The sequence below is a fragment of the Nematolebias whitei genome, chromosome 11, assembly GCF_014905685.2.
Source record: "Nematolebias whitei isolate Nwh7 chromosome 11, NemWhi1, whole genome shotgun sequence".
NCBI lineage: Eukaryota > Metazoa > Chordata > Actinopteri > Cyprinodontiformes > Rivulidae > Nematolebias > Nematolebias whitei.
The window spans coordinates 5,804,399-5,826,637 of record NC_056508.1 but is presented as its reverse complement, the minus strand read 5'-3'; the positions used below and the strand labels follow the sequence as shown (position 1 = coordinate 5,826,637).

At 43.6% G+C, this 22,239-nt stretch overlaps 1 protein-coding gene across 1 annotated transcript in view; it reads right to left on the bottom strand.

Moving 5' to 3' along the window:
* pfkfb1 (6-phosphofructo-2-kinase/fructose-2,6-biphosphatase 1) overlaps window positions 1–22,239 on the bottom strand; it is a 44,507-nt gene that overhangs the window by 10,239 nt on the left and 12,029 nt on the right. The window lies entirely within an intron of this gene.

The window sequence follows — 22,239 nt, the reverse complement described above, 5'->3', positions numbered from 1 at the left end:
ATAAAAATAAAATGATAATAAAATAAAATAATGGTGGCCTTTAAAAAAAGGTTTTTCAGAATCACCGCTACTCCAAAATAAAGGCGAGACGCTCGCTTGACACAACAGTCGAAAGAGAATGTTGGTCTGCAGAACGAGTTCAGTGGAATAACTCATTTTTCAGCCCGAGCTGCACACTTCTCATCGAAGCGGTGTCAAACGCGCACTCCTGCAACGCGAGCAGCCTTCACTCAAACGGCACTGCGTTGATGAAGACACGCACACCACTCCCCAGCGCTCACCGGCTCGCATCAGCATAAATGTGAGACCACAGAACAGGTTCAATGAGAAACCTTGCTCTCAGAAGGAGCGGCACGCGCCTCACTGAAACAAACGCGTGCTTCCGTGGCGCCTGCAGCCTTCACTCAAATGATGCGGCGTTGATGAAGGCACGCACACTGTTTCTCAGCGCCCGCCCGCTCACGTCATCATAAATGTGAGACCGCAGAATGAGCTCAGTGAAGAACCTCGCTCTCAGCAGGAGCGGCACGCGTCTCACCGCAGTGGTGTCAAACGCGCGCTCCCGCGGCGCCAACAGTTTTCACACGCCTCTCCTCAACACAGGCCGGTCCACATAGACATGAATGTGAACATGCAGCCCGAGCGCGGCACAGAGGCACGCTCAGAGCCCTTTCGAGGAAGCCTCGCCTTGGGTCACGCGGAACACACTTCCACGGCGCATGACGGCGGTCAAGGCGGTAGACTGGCTGACGTCCATAAAAAACATGACATACCACCTAAACGCACGACCACTCCACAAACGTTACGCAGAGTGGCTGCGAGCATGCTTGCCAGACAGATGGATGTCCAAGCTGATAAGCAGGGGTTACACGCTGCAATTTGCAGCCTGATCCCCTCTATTCGGAGGAGTTTTAGAGACGGTCCTGTCATTACCAGACCAGGTCTCATACCTAAATGCAGAAGTCCAGGAATTTCTAGTAAAAGAGGTACTCACCAGGGTTCCCGACAGAGAGGAAAACACAGGTTTTTACTCACGTTACTTCCTGGTTCCAAAACGGACCGGAGGAACGAGACCGATTTTGGACATGTCAGTTTTCAACCAGGCGATCGTGGACAGACCATTTCACATGTTGACAACCAAACAACTGTTGGACAACATCCAGAGAAATGACTGGTTTAGTTCCATCGATCTGAAAGAAGGCCTACTTCTCTTGTGCCTCGTACGTTCTCAAAGTGTGTGGAGACGGCCCTGCAACCGTTACACAGAGCAGGGATGAGAGTTTTGTTGTACCTAGACGACCTGTTGCTGCTGTCACACTCCAGACGGGAAGCAGCGGCACAGGCTCAGGTGTTGACATCACACCTGCTAATTCTGGGCTTCGCCATAAATTGGGAAAAAGCTCGATTCTCCCGGCCCAGACGATTGTTTATCTGGGAGTGGAGCTAAACTCGACCGCCATGAGGGCTCGTTTATCACAGATGAGAATCGACACTGTAAGAGTCCAGCTCCGCCACGTAAGACCGGGCAGAGTAGTAACAGCTATTTCCGTCATGAAGCTGTTAGGAACTATGTTGTCAGCTCACACAGTAGTCCCGCTGGGTTTACTACACATGAGACGCCTCCAGAGATGTTTTTGCTCGTCTGCGCGTGGATCCGGTAAAGCAAAAGAGACGGAGGATCACTGTTCTTCCCTCTGTGAGAACAGATCTCTGACACTGGGAAAACCCCCTGGTTCTGTTGGAAGGAGTCTCCGTCAGTAGACCTACAGTGTCAGTCAAGTGTCAGTCTTCACCGATGTGTCGTTGTCAGGTTGGGGGGGGACATGCCTATCTCGAGCTGTAGGGGCGCTGTGGCCTCTCACACAAAAGCTCATATAAACGTTCTGGAATGTCGCACGGTTCTGCATGTGATTCAACACTTTGCTCCTGTGTTGCAGAATCAACACATTTTGATTCACACAGACAACAAGGTTACTGCTGCTTACATAAACCAGCAGGGGTGTGTGCGCTCAGTCTAAATGTTACACATTGTGAGAAAACTACTGTGTTGGGCACACCAAAATCTGTTCTCCATCAGAGCAGTGTTTACTTCTCCGGTGTTCTGAACAAGGGGCAGATGTGATGTGAAGGGGTGGTCCGCGTCACGGGGACTGGACCCTCCACCCCAATCTGATGGCCCAGACGTGGCAGAAATTTGGCAAAGCAGCTGTGGACCTGTTTGCGACACGAGAAAACGCTCAGTGTCAACTATGGTTTTCACTGAGCCCGCGAGACGAACCACCGCTGGGGGTGGACGCATTTTCTCACAGCCCATGGCCCAAAACGCTTCTTTACGCGTTCCCCCCACCTCCTCTGATATTACGGTTTCTGAACCGAGTTCAGGAGGAGGGAGCTCTCCTGGTGGCTCCCGAGCGCGTGAACGCACCATGGTTCCCGGTTCTACGACGCCTGTTATCGGGGCGCCCATGGAAACTGCCGTGGTGGGTGGACGCTCTCCTCCAGGCGGGAGGAGCGATCAGGAGTTACCCAGAAATAGGCCAGCACCTGTGGGTCTGGCCGCTGAGCGGTTCCACTTAGAGAGGATGGGTCTTCCGCAAGATGTAGTGCGCACAATCCAGGTTTCACGTGTTGCATTCACCACAGCGCTGTACACATCAAAGTGGACAGCTTTTCAACGCTGGTGTACAGAGAAAGGTGTAGAGGTCACCTCATTTCCATTAGGTGGCGTGCTGTCCTTTCTGCAGCAGCTGATGGACAGAAATCTGGCATTCAGCATGATTAAAACGTACGCTGCAGCCATCTTTTTTGTATTAGAATTAGAAAATTAGAAAAATTAGAAAGAGTTATTAATTTTGTTCTGTTACTTTAAAATTATTATGATTGAAATAATTGTTTGAAAAAAGGGGCAGATATAAGATTTTTTCTTCTTTCTGCTGCCTTTCATTTTAAATATTTTGTACCTTTTTTAATATTGTTATGGAATTGTTTTGTACTTTTTTAAAATGAATAAACTTTATACCATACCATCTCTTCCTGTCACAAAGGTTTCGGGGACAGAACAGCTTTTAATCATCTGCTGATGAAGTGTTTTTAAAAGGTGTACAGAGACGCAGACCTGTTTCACGTCCACTTGCTCCACAGTGGGATTTAACGCTGGTCTTGCGAGCCCTGATCAAAGATCCGTTTGAGCCACTGATTCAGGTTCCAATTAAATTCTTGTCTCTTAAAACAGCCCTGCTGCTGGCTTTAACATCTGCTAAGAGGGTGAGTGATTTATCTTCCCTCTCTGTCGCTTCGTCATGTCTTAGAATTCAGGCTGACGGCAGCTCAGCTGATCTAAGACCGAATCCAGCATTTATGCCTAAAACATCACAAACTCTTTTAAATCAAGAGTGATATCTTTGGAGGGGTTCCCCCCCCACACAAATCAGAAGAAGAAGCATCTTTTCATTTTCTCTGTCATGTGCGGGCGTTGACGTGTTACATAGCGCGCACAGCTGCAATGTGTCAAACTCAACATTTGTTTGTGCATTATAGAGATGCATATGCAGGTCGCTCGTTATCCACCCAGCGCCTGTCACACTGGCTGTGTGAGGCCTTTTCTGAAGCCTACGGAGCATCAGATTTAGAGCCTCTTGTCAACCTCAAAGCACACTCGACCAGGGGTATCGCATCTTCGACTGCTCTGCATAATGGTATGTCAATGCAGGACATTTGCACTGCGGCCACGTGGTCAACACCCTGCTCATTTATTCGCTTCTATCTACGTTATGTGACGGCTCGTTCCATGACACATTCTGTCCTTAGTGCCTTAACAGAATGAATATTGTTGTTTCATGAAACCCCGTTTAAACTCACATCTGTCTGCATGCATTACAGTGTGAGATGTTGTTATCAGCCACAAGTTGTGATTGTTATTTTGGTTCTATTGTCATTAATCAGTTCATGACTATTGTTACCAATCAGTTCATTTGATTAATAATTAGTTAACTTATTATTAATCTGTTCATATTGTTCAGCAGTGAATCTGTTGGTTCATGGCCCTTTTTCAGCATCTTCCTTTCCCCGTTGAAAGATTTCCGGGGCGTTCATGCCCTCAGAACGCATAACTTCACAGCATGCGTCTGTGCATGGTACGCATAATTACGCAACGTGTAATTATGCACATGGAGAGCTGAGGGACAAGACATTTTTTTGGCAAGCTGCCGCTTAGTATGGTGTTTGAATGGACCCAGTGAGGTGAGGACCACATCTGCTTCGCCCTTAACCCACCAGTGACAGCCTTAAAGGGCGAAGCCTATACGAAATAGAACGTTGGTTATGTACTGTAACCCCAGATTCTATGAGTATAGGCATAGCCCTTTAAGTGTCGGGCCTCACTGGCTCCTAAATGGCTTAAGAAAAAGCTATTTGGGAGCCGATTACCCGCTCTTAACGTAATTTATATGGACCGGGTGGGGCCCACACAGCAGGTGGGCGTGGACTAAATTTTTCAGTGCAATGCTTCGCATGACGGGATAAACCCACTAAACGACAGCTCTTAAAGGGCTACGCCTATACTCATAGAATCTGGGGTTACAGTACGTAACCAACGTTCTTGAGATATTTTACTAATTGACAGAATGGGTTAACTCCAACAGTTTATGCTTAAATTTCAAGCAATTTTTTTTGCAATGAGTAGTATTTGGAATATGACAGCTACAATCACACTACAATTTTATCTCAATATCTGTAAAATTTAATGAGTTATAGAAATTTATGTGATTCTAATGATCAATTAGCTTTGGTAGCCATCAGGAATGATGTTGTCTCCAAAAGGTAATCAATGATAGTACTTCTAATGATTCCTTTCTACAAATTTCATTAAAATTCTCCCAGTCACATTACATTTTGTATACACACACACAGACCCCGCCCCCCCCCCCCCCCCCACACACACACACACTTGCAAAAACAATAACATCCACCTCAGCCTTTTAGCCAGACGGTGATAACTGACCTGGGAAACACATTTGCTCTTAGCTCCTGTATGATTTTAGAACATTTTCATTGTTTTTGTGATGACATGTAAAAAAAACAGAAAAATTAATGTGTTTTTTTCTGTTACTGTTTAAATTAGCAACAAACAAAATCCAGAAAAATTGAGTGTTGAGATGCAGACAGTCACAGTGTTTCAGAAAAGAAACAATACATGAAGACAATGTCTTCTGTTCAGGTCGTATCTTAAACGTTACCACAGCAGCACAGTGAAGTTACGCACGTGCCTGTAAGAGACAATAATCTGAAAAGATTAAAATATCCCAGTCATAGACATATACTGATTATTTTTCTTGTGATTTTCAAGCATCATTAGTCTTACCCAAACATGACCCAGTCGTATTGTTTCTTTCTCGTTGCTTCTAATAGAAGAAGACTACCAGTCCAGTTATCTGCCCTCTGAGAAGTACGCAGATGTCCCATGTGCATTCACAGATCAGACAGAGGGAGTTTCTGCCTCCAGACTATTCGATTATGAATGCTATGTCAGCAAAATGCTCAAAGGACCATGTCAGACGCTGCACAGAGAGCCAACTCTGACCTGGTTTAGTTCAACAGGCCTGTCATCACATGGCTGACTCCTGTGTCTATCCTCAGACCGGTGCATTGTTAAATCCTCAACCTCTGACATGACTGAGAACAGTCCAGGGGATATGTTACAGGAAGTGCAAATCAAACTTATGCCTGCACACAGGAAACACACATACAATTCTTCATTTGTCAAATAATTTAAAAAAAGTTTCACGCAGATGAACAATCTCTAAAAAAAAAATAAAATAAAATAAAATAAAATCAAGAGAAGGCTGTGCGCTTTAACTTTAAAACTTATATATCTACAGACCCTTTCCAAAAAAATTAGAATATCATGGAAAATTTGTGTAACTTCCATAACTCTATTCAAAAAGTTATTCTTTAATAGATGATAGATTCAGGGCCCACAATTTAAACTATTTCAAGTATTTATTTGTTTATTTTTACATAATTTGTGCTTCCAGCTCATGAAACCCATGAAAACAGGAAATCAAAAAATTAAAATACTGTGAAGACATCAGCCCACACTTCTCAGTTTTTGCAGAAAAAGAAAGAAATCAGGATCACAACAAATCAATCATAACATGGTACTTTCAAAACGATGTGTCAATCTTCAATAGTTGGTTGTGAATGCCTTTGTCTTGATCTCTGCCTCGATGAGACGTGTCATTGAGTCAATCATCCTGTGGCACTGACTGGAGTTATGGAAGCCCAGATTTCCTTGATGCTGTCAGATCTTTGTTGTTGGTCTGGTGTCCCTCGTGTTCCTCTTGAGAACACCCCATAGATTCTCAATGGGTTCAGGTCCGTCCAGTTGGCTGACCAGTCAGGCGCTGTGGCATCAAACCAGGTTCTGGTGCTTCTGGCAGCATGAGCAGGGACCAGGTCCTGCTGGAAGATGAAATCTGCATCTCCATACAGATCCTCAGCAGAAGGAATCATGAAGTCCTCTAAAACATTCTGGTAGACTGTTGTGGTGACCTTGGATTTAAGAAAGCAGAGTTTACCAACACCTGCACAGGACATTGCACCCAGATCATGACTGACTGTGGATATTTCACACTGGACCTCAACCAGTATGGGTTCTGTTCATCACCCTTCTTCCTCCAAACCCTTGGACCTTGATTTCTGAAAGACACACTTTACTTTCATCAGAAAAGAGGACCGAGGAACCCGACAGTTGTAGTCCATCTCCAGGATGTGTCTGAATGTGGTGGTTGTTGAAGCTGTAACTCCGCCTCATTCCACTCTTTCTAGATCTCTGACAGATTCTGGATCTTCTCTGTTTGATGATCTGCTGAAGCCCATGGTCATCACTGTTGCTGGTGCATCTTCTCCTGCCACATGTTGCCCTTCCACTACTTTCCATTGATATGTTTGGACACAGCACTCTGTGAACAGCCAGCCTCCTTAGCTATGAACTTTTGTGTCTTACCCATCCTATGGAGGGCATCAATGATGGTCTTCTGGCCAGTTGTTATGTCTGCAGTCTTCTCCATATTGATCCAAACTGAGACAATTGAAACAAGCTGAAGCAATTTAATGACACCTGGGGAAACCTGTGCAGGTGCTTTGAGTTCAGTAGATGATTAGTGTCACACTCAGTTTAAAACATTCATGTCCTGCAACATTTGGGCTGATGTCTCCACAGGATTCTAATATTTTTAAATCCTGTTTTCATGGGTTTCATGAGCTGGAAGCCCAAATTATGTAAAAATAAACAAATAAATACTTAAAATTGTTTAATTTGTGGGCCCTGAATTTATTAAAGATTAACTTTTTGATGGAATTATGGAAGTTAAACAACTTTTCCATGATATACTAATGTATGTATGTACACACTAGCTGATTCTTGGCATTTGTTAAAAATAATAATAATATAATTATAAAACTACGCAAGATAAAATTAGAACTAAATGAATGTATTGACAAAAAAACAAATTCTTGGTACAAAGACTTCGCTTAGAACATTTTGAACACAGTAATAAATCCGGTAGCTTTTTAGCTAATCAACTCAAATTAAATAAAGAAAAAACGTCTATATATGGTATTAAAGACACAAATGGTAACATAACTTATGACGAGGAAAAAGTAAATAGTGTTTTTAGAGATTTCTATAAAACTCTATACACTCCACAAATAAATCCAACAGATGAAGATATTAATCAATTCTTGGAGAGAGTAATACTTCCAAAACTAGACAGTAGTCAATCTTCAGAACTAGACTCACCATTAACATCAGATGAGCTCTGTGAAGCCATTAAAAACATGCCTAATAAGAAATCTCCAGGCCCAGATGGATATCCAGCAGAATTTTATAAAGAGTTCTGGAACATCCTGGAACCAATATTTCACAGAATGCTACATGAGTCAGAAGAAAATGGCAGGTTTCCAACACATATGAATTCAGCCAACATTAGTTTACTATTAAAACCAGACAAAGACCCAGTACTACCTACCAGTTATCGCCCCATCTCTCTTATTAATGTGGATGTTAAAATAATTAGTAAAGTCCTCTCTAAAAGATTAGAGAAAATAATTCCTCTCATTATTCACCCTGACCAAACTGGATTCATAAAAGGAAGACACTCGACCACAAACACACGCAGATTATATAATTTAATAGAGTATTCATATAGTAAAAATATTGAAACAGCTATTTTGTCTTTGGACGCAGAAAAAGCATTTGATAGGGTAAACTGGAAATTTTTATTTGCTACATTGAGTAAATTTGGTTTTGGGGACCATTTCATTAATTGGTTAAAAATATTATATAACTCACCAAGAGCATGTGTCAGGACAAATAATCAAATATCTTCAAGCTTCTGTTTACAGAGGGGGACCAGGCAGGGATGTCCACTTTCACCTGCACTATTTGCTATTTTTATTGAACCTTTAGCAGCAGCAATAAGACAAACTGCTGATATTAAAGGTATACTGTGTAGAAATATAGAACATAAAATTAGTCTTTATGCTGATGATGTTTTACTTTTTCTTCAGAACACAGAAAATTCAATATCTAATGTTATCGAATTAATAAACTCGTTCTCAAAAGTTTCTGATTATTCTATAAATTGGTCAAAATCTACAGCTCTTCCAATAAACTGCGTGTTTAATACTTCTCTCAATGAACGACTACAATCAGGTAACATCACATACTTGGGCATTAATATTTCTCCTAGATTGGAAGACTTGATAAAATTGAATCATATGCCAATTTTAAAGAACATTGAAGATGATCTTACTAGATGGAAATCTCTGCCCATATCACTTATGGGAAGAGTTGCCTCAGTAAAAATGATGGTCCTGCCGAGAATAAACTATTTATTCTCAATGATTCCAAATAAACCTTCAACTGAATGGTTTAAGTCACTGGACTCTTTGATATCTAAATTCCTTTGGAAAAACAAAACTCCACGTATTAGCTTAAAAGCATTACAGAAATCTAAAGATACCGGAGGATTAGAACTTCCCAACTTCTATCACTACTATTTAGCCAATAGGTTACAATATATCTCAAAGTGGTTAAATCCAAATACATTAGATGAAACTTGGATAGACATAGAACAAACTTTATGCAATAATATTAAGATTTCAGATCTACCGTTTATTAGCACAAATATAAAAAGACATGTTTGCTTTAAAAGCATCAGTATTAGCTCTTCTCTGACAGCATGGTGGGAGTATTTGAAAATGACAAAATCTTCACTACTCCCCTGTAGACATACACCCATCTGGAACAATCCTGACATCCTACAAGAAAATAATATGTTAAATTTCCCAGGTTGGAGAGTCAAGGGAATTGAACGTCTGGAACACATATTTGAAGGTGTAGACTTTATTTCATTTAATAATTTAATAATACAATTTGACATTGAAAATAAATACTTCTTACAATATCAACAAATTAAGTCTATCATAAAAAAGAAATTTAAGCTTAATAAAACTTTGTTAGAAACACCAATATGTGTGTTAGAGTTCCTTAATCTTAAATCCCCCAAATTATTATCTAAAATATACAAGAAATTGTCTAGAATCAATGACTCCATAATGCTACCTGTTGCAAAATGGGAGTCAGATTTATCAATCAATTTTGACCAAAACACCTGGTCTCAAATATGTTTAAGAACATTTAAAATGACTAGAATGTCCAACTTACGATAATACAGTATAAAGTTCTTTATAGAGTACATTATGCAGGTCAGCGAATGTTTAGGATGGGATTTACATCATCTAACAACTGCTCACAGTGCACAGGCAATATTCCTGATGATTATATCCATGCACTCTGGTTCTGCCCACCCGTTCAGAGGTTCTGGGTCCAGGTTTGTGAAGACTTGTCTAAATGTCTGAAATGTAATATTCCACTCTCTCCGTCTGTTTGCTTATTGGCTATCTTGGAAGATGTTACCCTGGAAAAAAATACATGTCGCATGATTTTCACTGCCTTATGCATCGCAAAGAAAACCATACTCCTGAATTGGAAAAATAAAAATAATCTTAGCGTTAATCAGTATAAAAATCTTCTGTTAGATCATATTAGTCTTGAAACAGCATCTGCCGACACATTGGATCAATCTCTCTGGGCCCCTTTGATCGGCTCCGTTACATAGTGAGAGTGGGTAGTCTGGGATCTGACCTTGTGGGGCCTTGGGGTTGATGTGGAGGCGGGTGTATGGGTTTGGGGCCCCGGGGAGGTTGCCGGGGGCTGGGCTCTTGGGGGTACCTGGGCAGGGGGGCACTGCTTTTGCCTTGGGGAGGGCCTGGGTGGTTCTGTGGGATGTCTGCTGGTGGCTGCATGCGGGCCCTCAGGTGGTCTGTGGCGGAGGTCATGGGTCACCGATCTGGTAGCCTGGCTGTGCTGGGGTGGGTTCGGGGTGGGCGCGGGGGCTTGGGGTTCTGGGGGCTTGTCGCCCCCAGGCTTGGGCCTGTGGGGATCGGGGATCTTGGGCTCTGGTGGGCGGGTTGCCGGGCTCTGGGCCGGCTTGCGCTCTGGTGCGCAGTTCTGGGCAGGGGCCTTCGGCTCGCTGGTAGGTTGTGGGTTCATGGGCTGGGGGATTGGGTGTTTGGGGGCGTGACCACTGGCCCCTAAGAGGGGGTAGTTTGACCCAGCCTAGGTGTCTAGTGTGCTATGTGTTTTGAGAGATGTCCGAATGAGGGGTGGGTGTAGTATTTCTTCTGGGGTGGGGACTGGGTGGATGTCCTTGGGGGCGGCCCGGGACTGTGCATGGCCGACTGGCTGGCCCCTTTCCTGTGGTGGGGGCTCACTCCCGGTGCTTCCTGGCTCTGTCGGCGGTTGGGCGGGTGCTCTTGGCCGGGTCGTCCTGGTGGGGTTTGGCTTCATCTGTTGGCGGGCTGACTGCGGTTTGTGGGGGTCTTGGTGGCCCTCGGGTGTGTGGGCCGCTGGTACTGCTTCTGGCGGCCCTCGGGGCTCTGTCCCTCTCTGGTCTGGAGCTCAGCGGGCCTGGCGGCCAGTCCAGATGGAGAGGTGTCTTGGCCTCAATCCCTGGGTGGACCTTGGGGAACTTGGGGGGGCCTGTTGGGTCAGTGGGGGAGCTGACTCCCTGTGGGAGCATTTGCTCTTACAGTTATATTTCTCCCCATCCCTCACCATGCACCTCTGCCCTCTTCATTTCAATTCCACACATTTAGGGTTGTTTGGGCTCGGGTGTGCTGCAACAATTTTACATCTCTGTTGACCATAGCCACCTGGGACTCAATTTTATTGTACACCTTAGACATTCACTCATAACATCCTCATGACATTCACATATAGGAACTTGAGGTGGGCACTATGGCTATGGGTGGTGGGATGACTTTACTCTCGCCCCCTGTGCCTGTGCTCACTTACAATGGTTGCATTTAGACACTAGGGTTTGGATAGAGTTGGGGTGGATGGGAAACTGGCATCATGCCAGCCTTTGCTCCTTCTTCTTTCCTTTTTAATGGCACTATACAACAACACACATCAACAGCACATCTAGGGGCGGGGGTGTATGTGTCGGGGTCTTATTCTCTCTTATTTTTTTTTCTCCTCACCCCCCTGGTTCCCTAGCTGCCATTCGGGGGTGGGGGTGGGGGGGGAGAAGGGCAGGCCATCGGATGTTGACCAGGACTATGTGGGGGTTCGGGGTCTGGGGGGGTTGCCGTGGGCGGTGCTGGCGCTATGCTCTCCCTGGGGTTGTTTGGACCCCCTGAGCTTGGCTCTTGGGTGCCATGGTTGGCCCGCTGGCTGGGGTGGCTGCCGGGGCCTGGCGGGCGGTCGGCTGGGGGCGCGTGCTTTGTTGTTGGTGGTGTGTGGGGGTGGTCGGTGGCGTGACCTCTTCGTGCCGGGGGGTGTCCTGTCGGCTGGGTGTGGCCTGGGCCGGGTCTGGGATATTGGCTCCTCTCCACTCGAGAATGAATGGGTCTACCTCCTGGGTTTGGGCATGGGCTGCCCCCTGTAGAGGGCGGATACATGTCTTGGACCTGGGGGGTATAGAGTGCGTATCGGGAATAAGAATGAAATGTGTTGTTATTGTATGTCTTTGAGTGAGTGAGTGTGAGAATGAGGCTGGGACAGTGTGATTGTGTCTGTGTATGAATGGGTATTTGTTAGGCCGAGACTCGGACTGCCCCCTCTTTAATACAACTGGGGGTGCTTGGCATCGCGCCCCTATCGCGCGGCCCCCTGGTGGGGTGTGCCCTTGCCTGCCGGCGCGCTTGGGGCCCTTGGTGTCGGGGGCTGGGTGCTTGGGCGTGTGTCGGCTCGGCCTGGTGTCTGCCTGGTGGGGCTCGGGTCCTCTGGCCCTGTCAGGCCTTGGCCTGGGTGGTGTGCGTCCTCGGTGCCCGGGCCTCGTTGCCCGGGCCTCGTTGCCCGGGCCTGGAACTGCATCGGTGCGGCGGGTTCCGGCGGGGGCCTATGAGTTTGTCGCTTTTGGCCCCGGGGGGTCACTGCATGTGGTCGTTGGTGGAGATCTTCCAGTTCTCTCCTGTGGTTCGATCTGGGGGGTGGGTGAGTGGTTCGTCCTGTGTGGGTGGCCCTGGGCGCTCCGCGGTCGGGGTCCCTCCTGGGGTCTTGGGCTCTGGTCCCCCCTTTTTTGTCTACCTCTGGTCTTGGGGGTCGGGTCTCTGCTGCTTCACGGTTACTATTAAATGTTCTATTAGAGAAGCCTTATACACTTATGCATGCTCACAACCACATACAAATAGATGCAGGGATGCTTATGTAGGCTTTATATGTAGATATATAGATATATAGATATATAGATATGTATATGAATGTATATTAATGTGTATGTATGTATGTATATAGGCGTAGGTATGGGTATATATATTTATGGAAACTTACTGCAAAGCCATGAATATTTTAAGTTCTTTATACATATGTATTTTGTTGCTGTGTTTTGTCATGTTCTTTGCAGGTGAACAGACAGTGGCCGGGTGTTTTGCCGTGTGCTCTCTTTGTGTATATTTCTTATATTTTGGAGTCTTACTTTGTCTTTTCTTTCTTTCTTTCTATCCTATTAAAACAAATAAATAAATAAATAAATAAAAACCTACACTAGATAATCACTAGAATAAATATTTCATAATAATGGTGTGGAGAGGATGGCTGTAAGGGGAGAAGGGAGGCCATCTATAAAAAAAAATAATAATAAAAAAATAACAATAATAAGTGCTATGTGTTGTCATCATTGTATATTCCCATACAATGATGAAATTATTTCTCTTCATTTAGCACATCTCACCTGGGATACATTCAGGTGGAGCAGTTGACAGCTATGTAAGCGCCTGGGGAGCAGTTAGGGATTAGGTGTCCTGCTCAGACACACCACGACATGTGGGAATGGCTGAGGATCGAATCTGGGACTTTCGGGTCCCAAGTTGGCTGCTCTGCCTCTACCCTATCTCAGCCCTTGTTCTTGAGTGAGGGAAGAATGGAGCATTTTAACTCTTACATTTACTTCAGAGAAAATGTAAGTGGAAAATAATATAGATACAGTATATGGTAAGTGGACTGCACTTGTATAGCACCTTTCTATCTTATCAGGATACTCAAAGTGCTTTACAACACAATTTGTGTCCTCATTTACCCATTCATACAGTACTCTACTTTTACCACTTACATCCTCTCTTACAGTAAATGTTGCATCCCATCCCAGTTCTTGAGCAAAGTATAGACATGAGGTCTTTGTAGCAGGAAAAATGACAGTTCTGTGTTTTTGCGCCTGTGCTTCACTGAGAATACCTGCTACAGGTCAGCTGAATGTTGTTAAGGAGACACAGCTGTCAAACAAGAGGAGGTGGAGGGCTTTCAACTACTTTGTATCTTGTAATATTAAACAAAACAGAACAGACTAAACTTTTCTTTCATGAGACAGCAGGGTATTATTCATAATATGATATAATGTTCACTTGCTTTATGGACACATTTGTTTTTAGGCCAAGTAAAAGCAAGAATGCTGTCTGAGAGACGAGTGTAACACAAGAGGGTGCAGCTCATGAATTCAGATGAGCACAGTCAGTTCTGTACAAACTGCTTAGTGACAAGGAAGACCTGCTCCATCTCTGACCACTAGAGGGCAGCTAAATCTTTTGCATTTGCTCAAAATCAGAGACTCAAGAGAGCCCCTGCAGTAGTGAAGGAAACTGAATATTAAATTCTTAAAGAAAACCAATAACTACAGTAAAAGTGATAGACGATTTGTTACAACATTTTATCTTCATCTGTTGAAGCATGAAAAACAGTTGTTGTTTTTTTTACCTTAACAAACATACTTTAGAGAAACTGCCTGTCTACTGGTTAAAACACCCAAGCCCTGTAGAAGACACACAAACAAATGTGGACAACTAACTGTGTGAATATTTATAAATTACTCTCATCAACACTGTGTGTTGGAGTTTTCCAAGTTTAATGAGAGGGTAGCTTCCCTGCACCTTAGGGTGGAGGGATGGGCTCTGACTGTTGTTTGTGCCAACGCGCCAAACGGCAGTTCAGAGCATCCGGCCTACTTGGAGTCCTTGGCGGGTTGCTGGAAGGTGCGCCACCTGGGGACTTCTTTATTCTGCTGGGGGAGTTCAATGCCCGTGTGAGTAATGACAATGTGACCTGGAGGGGCATGATTTGGAGGAACAGCCTCTCTGATTTGAACCTGAGTGGTGTTCTGTTGTTGAACTTCTGTGTTTGCCATTGTTTGTCTATCACAAACACCATGTTCAAGCATAAGGATGTTCATAAGTACACTTGGCACCAGGATGCCCTAGGTCGTAGATCAATGATTGACTTTGTAGTCATGTCATCTGATTTGCAGCCATTTGTTTTGGACACTTGGGTGAAGCGAGGAGCTGAGCTGTCAACTGATCACCACCTGGAAGTGAGTTGGATCAGATGGTGGGGGAAGATGCCGGGCAGATCCGGTAGACCCAAATGTGTAGTGAGGGTTTTTCTGGGAACGTCTGGCAGAAGAACCCATCAGAGGTATCTTCACCTCACACCTCTGGGAGAACTTTAACCACATCCCAGCTGAGGCAGGGAACATTGAGTCCGAGTGGGCCATGTTTTGCAACTAAATTGTTGAAGTGGCTGCCTTGAGCTGTGGCTGCAAGGTTATTGGTGCTTCTCGCAGTGGCCATCCTCAAACTTGGTGGTGGACACCCAGGATTAGGGAGGTGGTCAAGCTGAAGAAGGAGTCCTATCAGTCCTTGTTGGCTGGTGGGACTCCAGAGGCAGCTGAGGAGTACAGGGGGGCCAAGCGGTCTGCAGCCATGGCTTTGCTGAGGCAAAAGCTCAGATGTGGGAGGAGTTTGGTGAGGCCTTGGATCACTCGGTCAGCTCTGTGAAGATTCTGGCAAACCATCAGGTGGCTGAGGTTGGGGAAAGCAGCACTTTACTAACACTGTGTTCAGTGAATGTGGGGTGCTGTTGACTTTGTAGAATGAACATATGCTGATATATATTCATAAATTAAACGGATTCTTTCATTTTTCTGGACTGTATAATGTACGTGCATTGAATAATTACAAATGTAACGTGAGACGTTAATTTTCTTTGACCCATCAAATGAATGCGTCATTTATTTACAGAATCAAAGTTTTAACATCATACATTTACATTAATTGGCAAATTGGAAAATAACAACATGGCTTAATTTAGCAAGTTTTACAAGGAAGACCATACGGCGATGGTTGAAAACCTTGCTTCACCAAAGACATTTCTGAAAATATCTGGAATGATTTGCTAGCAGAATAGAAGAGTTTAAAGATGGAAAATGAGGTTTATCTTGAGAGAGATGGGGAGGGAATTTGTCTGTTATAACCAGAACAGCACGCTCCTTTAGACCAGCTTGACCCAACGGTACACTTTGGTTGAGATCGACTCTTTTACCTTTGCAGATGATAGTTTCAGCGTTGGTGTAGAGCTCTCCTTTCAACTCTTTCAGCGTCTCCGTAAGAACAGCTAAACCTCGGGAGTCGTGAGATCATCCAGAACAGACATTCATAATTCCTCTGAACTTCTCTCGTCCAGCTTAGTTGCAGATGTCCTGAGCATGCTGCATTCCAGCATTCTGCATTCCAGCATTCTGGACTCTGGAACTGCCGAGTTTCAGAACTGCAGAACTGCTCGAGCTCCTGCAGAACTTCTTCATCTACAGTGAACTAGGAAGTGGTGCACCTTTTAAAAGGGCTCACTTCCGGTTCATTTGAGAACTTTCTGATTGGTTGATGGACCAAAACAGAGGTGTGTTTTGTGATGTAAGGTGTTATGAAAAGTCAAGGAAAAAGATTAAGATTGTTTAAGAACAGACAGAAGATATTATGAAGAACTCAGACTCCGTGGAGTCACTTCTCTAGTATCTTGCTGTAAAAGTTAAACATGACATTTCTTTTTCAGTAAACTTGCAGTTGACCGAAACTTGAACTTTGACCAACTTACACAACTTGCTCATTTCAAACAGACGATCAAGAAATTGAATCATTACTCTGTAACATATTCCAACTTGATTTCCACTTTGAATGAGGATTAAAAATCGTTATTACTGTTTCACAGTTGATTTAAAAATGAGTAGTTCACTTCAACATTTAAACATTGTTTGAACTAACACAATTTGATTATCAAAACATTTGTAAAATAGTAATGATAATAGAAAAAGAGAGTGTTCTTTCAATTGTAATCAATGAAAGAAAGTCTCAGGATGGGTCAACCTGTATTTCTGGATTCAAATCAATGAAATGACAGTTTCTGTCCCATAAGGTCCTTAAGGTCAGGACTTGACCTCAGGCCTAGTTCACTACAACTTCAACCTGTGATTTCGTCGGGAGGTGGAAGGAATACTTCTCGGACCTTTTCAGTCCCACTGGCACTTCTTCCATGGAGGAAGGGAAGTCGGGGGACTTTTGGGTTGGTCTGTCCATAACCGTGGCTGAGGTCACCGAGGTAGTTAAAAAGCTCCGTGGCAGCAGGGCTCTGGGGGTGGATGAGATTTGCCTTGATTTCCTAAAGGCTCTGGATGTTGTGGGGCTGTCTTGGTTGACACGCCTTTGCAACATTGTGTGTATATCTGGGGCAGTGCCACTGGAATGGCAGACTGGGGTGGTGGCCCCCCTCTTCAAAAAGAGAGACCAGGGTGTGCTCCAAATACAGGGGCATTACTTTCCTTATCCTCCCTGGTAAAGTCTTTTCAGGGATACTGGATAGGTGAGTCTGATCGTTGGTCGATCCTCAGATCCAGGAGGAACAACGTAGATTCCATCCTGGCTGTGGAACATTGGACCAGCTCTTTACTCTCACTAGGGTCCTCAAGGGGTCATGGGAGTTTACCCATCCAGTATACATGTGTTTTTTGGACTTGCAGAAGGCACGCGACAGTGTTCCTTGGGGTGCACTGTGGGGAGTGCTCCTTGAGTATGGTATTGGGGGGCTGTTGTTACAGGCTTTTCAGTCCCTATACAAGTGGTGCAAAGAGTTGGGTTTGCATTGCCGGTAGTAAGTCGTACCCCTTCAGGGTGGGAGTTAGACTCTGATAAGGCTGCCCTTTGTCACCAATTCTGTTCATAACTTTTATGGACATAATTTCTTGGTGCAGCCAGGGGGCGGAGTAATTCTGGTTCGGTGGCCTCAGGATTCCATCTCTGCTCTTTGCAGATGACGTGATCCTGTTGGCATCATCGTGCTTTCAGCTCTCACTGGAGCGGTTCGCAGCCAAGTGTGAAGTGGCTGGGATGAGAATCAGCACCTCCAAATCTGAGGCTATGGTCCTCAACCAGAAAAGGGTGGCTTGCTCTCTTAATGTCTAAGGTGAGGTTCTGCCTCAAGTGGAGGAGTTCAAGTATCTTGAGAAGGGGTTCTCTGCAGACCAAAAGTGGGCGTTTCTGGCGAATAGGCGTTTATGGGCGGCGAACACTGATTGGCTAACAGTATTTAATAGGCGTTTGTCGGCGGCGAACACTGATTGGCTGTGGGTAACCCTCAAAGTCACGAGTCATTGATGAGGTAACGTTTCTTTGCGATATTTGACAAAGAAATATGGTTTATTGTACTTATAAAGTATGTTATGTTTTCACTTATGCATTTTATTGAAGTACGTTTATTGTAGGTCACGATAGTTTCGACCGTTCTCTCGTTGTTGTCGTAACGCACTGAGGTAAAGTGAGCCTCCTCTCGGCTCCTTTTCAAAATAAAAGCTGAAAATAAAAGTTCTTAATACTTGAAAAATAAATATTTAAAAGCTGTGTATAACTGAAAAATATGAAAAAAAAATAAAAAAAATAAAAGTTGTTATTAGCTGAAAAATAAATAAATAAAAGCTGTTAATTATATCTATGTCTTTCTGCCATGTCAGGGACCTCTCTCACTTCAGACTGACTCTAGAAGACCCCAAGATGTTGCCCAACAATGTTGACCAACATCTGATGTTGACTTTCATTACTCAATAATGAGTAATAACTTATTCAATAAAAAGTCTGTAATTTGTCAATAATAGTCAATAATTCATTCAAGAATAGATTATGGGTGTTTGGTATGGCTCAGTGGCTAAAATGGGTTGGATGTTAGAGAAATTACTTAATTTTCAATTACCTGAATGCACAAATTCCTTCATTTATAGTTAAACTTTAGGAAATCAACTTTTTTGTTCTTGTGAAAAAAATATCAAAATTAACTTTAAAATCCAATCCAGGATTAAGTAACAACTAGCAACACCCTAACTGTACTATGTTCTGTGTTTCCAACAGATGCTATGATGACTTCTAAAAATGGATGTCCCAATAAACACAATAAAAAAAAATTCAATGATGCATCAAATGTTGTCTGAGTATGTTTTAAGGTAATAACAATGTGAAATCTGGAAAACAAAGAGAATTCCTGAATCTGTCTTGTGTGCTTTGATGTGTACATAAGTTTATTGGAGGTCCTGAAACAACTTTTCTGAGAACACAAAGATTTTTATTTTACCTTTGGCCAAGATGTCAGTTTGAAATCAGGCTGCTTACTGCAAAACCAAGAGGTTTTTTAAGACGGTCTTCATTTGTATTGTTTTGTCGACTAAGCTAAATGTAATTTCTAAAATATGGATAAATCTGATCTCATCATGCAGCATAAGCAACTGGGTACAGGTGTGAGGGCCAAAAGTCTGGTTATGTACTGACTCCTAAATGTGCTTGTTTTCTACTGAAACATGGAGTAGGGTTGACCTTTAAATAGTGAGACAGCTGAGGAAGTTAACCAGTAAACAGAATACCTGCTCCAGGTGCAGAAATCTTACAGAAACTGACAAATCACTCATCTGTAGTGACTGCAGGTTGAACAAGACAATGTGAAGTTAAAGGAAACCTCCTTTGTCCCAAGGCCAGTTTAAGTATCATTAATATTTTTCTTTCTTTATGAATCGATTGTAACTTTGTTCACATTTTTCAACAACCAAAATGGAATTTGTTTTTTTAATGTTATGGCTAGGTATTAAAAAAAACCCTAACATTTAGCTCTCCCCCACTACCCAGTTATGTTGCTCTTATTTTGAAATGTAACCGGAAGTTCTGTGTTAAGAGAGTCGAAAAAAGAAGTTATGGAGACGCCGCGGCAGTATACTGGAGCAATGTCGAACCGAGACGCCGCCAGTGTTGAACCTGAGACGCCGCTAATGTCGAACCGGTTAACACCATAGACATAATATGCCTGTGGTTAACACAATCTGCCAATAACGCCTTGTTTTTAGACATAATGTGTCAGTGGTTACGGCATTTTATCGTTCAGCCTTTTTTTCTATCGTCCAATCAGATGTGGCCGGCCAGACACGCCTATTTTTCTATCGTCCAATCAAATATGGCCGTCCAGACACGCCCACTTTTCTATCGTCCAATCAGATGCGGCCGGCCAGACACGCCTATTTTCATATAGTCCAATCAGATATGATCGCCCAGATACGCCCATTTTCTTATAGTCCAATCAGATATGACCGCCCAGATACGCCTTCAGAATTTGGCTGCAGAGATACCTACTTGAGTATCTTGGGGTTTCACTAAAAATGAATCTTCCAGTTCAACTACCGTAAGGAAACAGAAAATGAATCAACTCCCTGACTGTTTGGAGCTTGTTGCGAACTGGTGTTACACCATATTCTGTGACCACCGTATATTGTGACCGTAGGGGGTGGTGTTGCATGCACTGTTGCAGGTCACAGAATATGGTGTAACACCGGGTCCAATCCACCAAACCAGAACCAGCTTCCTCTGACCTTGTTTCACAAACAAAAAGCAAAAAAATATTAATCTCTAAACTTATAAAAAACCTAGAAACATATTAATCTCTAAAACTAAACCTAATACACACCACAGCTGGTGGTGGAGCGGGGTGGTCGACCGCCCCACTGTTTTTAAGTTTTGTTTTTTTATGTGCCGCACGTTTCTTTCACTTTTGCAGCTTAATAATAATAACTAATAGTTTAGTTTTTCCTCTGACTTATTTGCAAAATGATAAATGGTAGGAGCATAATATACTCTCCCAATGTTTTGTTGGTCTTGTTTTTTTTGTAAATAATAAATTACTTTTTTACAGTTTTATTTTTTATTTATTTTTTCATCTTGAGATCCTATGACGTCATGAACTACTCGAGTTCTACTCGATTTTTTTTATGTTAATGTCGAGTTTAAAAATTATGTAGTCGTTCAACCCCTAACTCAAACACAGTCAAATGCATTCCAGGGACCAGAGCAGGCGACATTGAATCCCACCAGAATCTACTGGCTAAAGCTAAGGCGAAATACAGTAAAATCATTATTCATGTCGACAAAAATGACACTTGGATACGTAAATCAGAGATCACTAAAATTAATGTTGCTTCTGTGTGTAACTTTGCAAAAACTATGTGTGACTCCATAGTTTTCTCTGGCCTCCTCCCCAACCTGTCCAGCAATGACATGTTTAGTCATATGTCGTCTTTCAATCGCTGGGCGTCCAGGTGGTGCTCCGAAAACAACATAGAATTTGTAGACAACTGGAGTACATTTTGGAGAAAACCCGGTCAATGGAATCCATCCCACCTTAAATGAAGAAGCACTTCTCTCTAAAAACTTAGCTGATTCAGTTGGACATCCGGATTACTGACAATTAACGGTCCAGTCTAGAAATAATTTCAGGAAGCAGAGATGTAGTCTTCCACACTACTCTGCTACTTCAATGTTACTCTATTCAAAACCCTATTGAAACATCCTGATGCATGCTCAATAATCCATCCATCCATCCATTTTCTTTACCCGCTTATTCCATTTTGGGTCACGGGGGTCGCTGGTGCCCATGTCCAGCAATCACTGTGCGAGGGGCGGGGTACACCCTGGACAGGTCGCAAGTCCATCACAGGGCCACATAGAGACAAACGAGACAAACAACCATTCACTCTCTCATTCACACCTAGGGACAATTTAGAGTTACCAATCAGCCTAACATGCATGTTTTTGGACTGTGGGAGGAAACCGGAGTACCCGGAGAAAACCCACGCATGCACGGAGAGAACATGCAAACTCCACCCAGAAAGGCCCCTGGACCGGGGTTTGAACCAAGGACCTGCTCGCTGAGAGGCAGCAGCTCTACCAGTTGCGCCACCGTGCTGCCCGCTCAATAATCCAGGTAGAAAAATCTAAAAAAGTTAAATCTGGTCCGCTGGACATTTAAAAAAATAAAACAAAGCAATTCAACAAAAAAATGTAGAAACGTTTCGTCTCTCATCCGAGAGACTTCCTTAGTCTGAGGAGCTGTATTCAGCTCAGTCTCTTAAACAGCACCTTCTCAGAGTGGATCAACCAGTTTTGCTGCTGACAACCAAAACCAGCTGATCACATGCTCAAGAAGGACCATCAGCCTAACGATGGATCATTAACACACTGATGGCTGTTTACTGTTCACAGAGGGCCGAGTGATACTAGCAATCACAGCATTGTAAAAGGGGGACAGTTGAACCCGGAGGCGCAAATGGTTCCTGTAGTCTGCCCTCTTCCTTGCTGTTTTCTCAAACTCTCTAACTAGTTTGAAGCAATCCTGGCCAAAGTGGTTCAAAATATCCTGATGCATGCTCAATAATCCAGGTAGAAAAATCTAAAAAAGTTAAATCTGGTCCTCTGGACATTTAAAAAAACAAAGCAAATCAACAAAAAAATGTAGAAACGTTTCGTCTCTCATCCAAGAGACTTCCTCAGTCTGAG